The sequence below is a fragment of the Oratosquilla oratoria genome, chromosome 7 (genome assembly GCF_046742065.1).
Source record: "Oratosquilla oratoria isolate Oo_2021 chromosome 7, ASM4674206v1, whole genome shotgun sequence".
Lineage (NCBI taxonomy): Eukaryota > Metazoa > Arthropoda > Malacostraca > Stomatopoda > Squillidae > Oratosquilla > Oratosquilla oratoria.
In genome coordinates, this window is record NC_134783.1 from 56,950,107 (window position 1) to 56,955,106 (window position 5,000).

Sequence of the window (5,000 nt, forward strand, 5' to 3'; positions counted from 1 at the left end):
AGCATGACCAGAGTGCTTTACGTTTTTATGTGATTAACCTTTTCTGTCCTTCAAAGGGAATATATTACATAAGAGTTGAGATGCTCAGCTTAATTCCATCCCTAGAGGCTGTACTTATAAAATGAATAGATAAATAAATAAATAAAATAAAATATAATGATCCTCCAGAAACAGACGGATACAGTAAAAATAAGACAACAAAGACATAGATAATCCCATAGACAGTTAATAACTAGATGTTGCACGATATATCATTTACGTTTTCATTAAACTGAATTACTATGTTTTTTCTTAACTGCATACAATCCTATGAACATACTTTTCCTTTTTCATTTTCTATCTGGAATCAAATGTCCTTTTCACGTTTACAAAGTTCCAAAGGAACATCTTGTCATGTCAAAATTTCATAGTTTACATTGTGGACTCCACTTGAAGGGCTGCACACAGTAGTGCACTGCTTACATTCTGGACTTCAACTGGGGACATCAATTCCAGTACACTGTTTCCATGTCGGATCTAAACCTGGACCTTCTCTGGGGAGTCTGGATTTATATACGCTTCGTGTCCACATGCGAGAGTGTAATGAGCAAGTTATGGGGCAGACTCCCCGGTTTCCACAATTACAGCAGAAGGGTTGTCTGTGCATATGTAAACAGTGGGGGGACGCGTGCAAATACGGCCACAGGCAGAAGGGTGGAAGGGTGGGTGCGGTCCTCGCGTGCATGCAAAAAGGACATTTATTAAGAGAAATTGTGGGCTTATGCAGAAAGGCATCATAAATGCATACGTATATGTATATATATATATATATATATATATATATATATTTATATATATATATATATATATAGATATATATATATATATATGCGCACATTCACTCATACACAGATACATACACACACACACACAGACACACACACACACACACACACACACACCACACACTCACACACACAGACACACACGCATGCGTAAGAGTATATATATATATATATATATATATATATATAAATATATATATATGTATATATATATATACTGTGTGTGTGTGTGTGTGTGTGTGTGTGTGTGTGTGTGTGTGTGTGTGTGTGTGTGTGTGTGTGTGTGTGTGTGTGTGTGTGTGTGTGTGTGTAAAAGACGCATGATAGTGTTATCACTTAGCTGAGAAGTAACATTATTCATTTGCCTTATTCAGGCATTGTACGGGATGGCTGATAAGTGATTTTCATCTCAGCTGCCCAACCCTCTGTTTACAATGACGAACTCTAACAATTTTTTTCTGGACAACGCCAGACTACTTGCTTTTGTTTTGTCATCATTTGTCTGTCTGATTTTCATTTATTATTAGTTATATGTCAATTTATTATTATTTACTATTTACCTGTTTGTTTATTATTTAACTATACCTATGCATTTATTTATGTATTTTATTTGTTATTTACATTACTATAGTTTTTATTTATTGTTTTATTATTAATATGATTTTTTTTTCGCATCCGACCTAGATATGGATCAAAAGGTCTCCTGTCGGCATGCTCCGCCTTTGTAATCCTTTGTATTTTATTCAGCGTAGAAGGTCCAGGGCTCGTGCTATAATGGGCTAAGGTAACCCAACTGGCCCCTTGATACAATGACGAACTTGACATATTTTTGTTATGTCCAAGAATTGGAGATATAATAGTTCGGCTAAGCTAACCTAACTATACCTAATCAAAGGACAAGGTAGAAATCGATCCTCAACTGAGGTTTCCTCCTCTTCTCTTCGTTCATTAGATTCTTAATTTACGATAAATCTCTATTTTTCATTTTGCTTCGTCCGACATCCACATTTTCTTCGTTGTTTTCAGGCCGACAACCACCATGCTGGCTTGGTTTGTGTGATAGCCCGTGTATAAAAAAAGGGAAGTTTTATATAATATGAAACGGGAATGCTCACCACGAGAGATGAAGAGTAATGAAAAATGTTTCTACAGAATGAAAGGGAGACAAAATATCTTTAACATTTTTCTGCTCGACGCTTTGTCATACTTAGCAAAAAATCGCATAAAAAAACAAAAATCAGTCAGTCGTCCTCGCTGACAAGCTAAAAGGTATAAACCAGTTGACGCATTTCTACAGAATTTGTTTGGCTGTGCCACACGATTCAATTCAATTAAAAAGGGGAGAACTAAATTGGTCCAAAAAAACAAAGCAGAGTAATAGAATAGTAGGGGGCGCAAATACATAAGGAAAAGTGGGGGGGGGAGAGGGTGATTTAATAATAATAAAAATAGGTTCAATATCACGAGTTATCGTGACCTTAGCTTCACATTGAACTACCTTGACCTCAGCGCAGAGTTCAGAGACGGCTTGTGTCGTTCAAATACTCGCCCCCACCCCCTCCCTCACCCCCCACCCCCTCCCACCACCCGGACATCGACACATTTCTCTCCTCCCGTTCTCCATTCCAGAGGCACTCGAGAGCTCATTAGTGAAATTAAGACACTTGAGTCATATTCAGTCATAGCATCGAGGGTTGCAATACTGGACGATATATATGCATATGTGTATATGTATATATTATACATACATACATACATACATACATACATACATACATACATACATACATACATACATACATACATACATACATACATACATACATATATATATACATATATATATATATATATATATATGTGTGTGTGTGTGTGTGTGTGTGTGTGTGTGTGTGTGTGTGTGTGTGTGTGTGTGTGTGTGTGTGTGTGTGTGTGTGTGTGTGTGTGTGTATTCACCATGGTCTTTTGATCACGTGTTGGACTCGTGATCGACAGCTATTTCCCTCTCGGAAGAGAGCTCAGATCTCGCATGACGGATCTATGGATAATGCTGTGACCTTAAACGCACACACACACCCAACTCACCGCCCACAAGAGTTGGGGTAACGACTCGAAGCGCAGTGATACTAAAATCATTTCAGCCCTGGGCAGGATTCGAACCAGTACCGCCGTAGTGACAGTCGGAGATTCTACCAACCGCGCCACTGAGTCGTGTGTGTGTGTGTGTGTGTGTGTGTGTGTGTGTGTGTGTGTGTGTGTGTGTGTGTGTGTGTGTGTGTGTGTGTGTGTGTGTGTGTGATCTTTCAGCTCACCTTGAAACGAATTATGCAATATCACCACAGGAGAAAGGAAAACTCTAGGCAGTAAGTACTTACCTATATGACATCTTCAGAAAAAAAAACAGATACAAGGATGTAAATACAAAAATAGGGAGGGAATGCGGGTAAATGGGAACAGCAATGGGGAAGGGAATACTGCACAAATGATGAGGAGGGGAACAAAATCTTACCTCCCTCGCTTCGACCTGACGTCATAGGGTTCAATCTCGCAGAAACATTTTTATCATATGTTTGGTTTACAATTTATCGCACTTGAAATGTCCATGGCTTAAGCTTACATTTCTATCAAAAGTCCTTGAGATGAAACATGATTCCATCACGTTTCTCTCGGTTAAGCTAATTGCTTTCGCTATGATTGTTGCCCTGGACCAGATCTCACACTATATTCATGTCTGGAAATCTTTGATTCCAAGATTTTCCCAGTTTGTCTAATATATATATTTTTTGACTATTTTTTGCAAGGAATTCTATACACTACCCCGTTGCTGTTAGACGGACTGGTTTTAATTAAAGTTCTTTTTATGGTGTGGTCATATCTAAATGCTATTTTGACATTTAATTTCTCGATAGAACTTACAATATCAAAGAGGCTTTTATGGAAAGGAAGAATAAGTATTTTATGGCGTTCAGGATTTTCTTATTTTTCATAGCATGCTCTGTAAAAAGGTTTCTTAGCTGTATTATCATATTAAAAATATGAAGGGGATGTTATATATTATATACTATATATTATATATTATATATTATATATTATATATTATATATTATATATTATATATTATATATTATACATCATATATCACATATTGTATATTATGTATTATATATTATATATTTCATCTTTTATATATTTTATATTATATATTATATATATCATATATACTGTACATGACATAATATGTACTATATATCATATACTCTACATCATATTATAAATATATATATATATGTATATATATATACATATGTATATATATATATATGTATATATATATATATATATACTATATATCATATAATATATATTTTACGTTGTATGCTATATCGGTACATCATACAATATATATTATATAACATATTCTATATCATATATTAAAGTATTCTATAGCATCGTGTATTATATAGTATATACTATATGATATATATGTTATATATCATGCATTCTATAACATATATCTTGTATCATATAGTATATACCACATAATATGTGTCATATATCATGTGTTTTATAACATATGTTTTATATTATGTATGATGCACTACATATTATAGTTCATTTACAAAGGATTACAAAGGAGGAGCATGCCAACAGTAGACCTTTTGGTCCATAACTAGGCCGGATGCAAAAAATGGTAATAGTGACAAATAAATGAAAAAATAAATAGATAGATAATATTATTGATAATAATAAATAATATAGATAAATAAAGAGGTAAATTGAATTGATATATAAAGAGGTAAATATTAGATAGTAATAAATGGACAGATAAATAATGATAGATAATAATCATATAAATAATAATAAACAAACAAAAAATAACAAACAAATAATATAAAATAAATGGCAGGCATTACAGCATCTTGCTTGTTTATTTAAATGAATCTTAAAGCTTCGAACTAAACTACTTTGCACTACCTCTGCAGGAAGTTTATTCCGTTCATTAACTACACTGTTATTGAAGTTGTTTTTACCCACTTTCAAATTAAATCTATTTATTGACATTTTGAGACCATTATTTCTTGTGTGATTCTTATTCAGTGTGAAAATTTTGTCATCTTTGATGTTGTCAATTCCCTTCAGAATCTTAAAGACCTGTATCGAGTCACCTCCTAATCT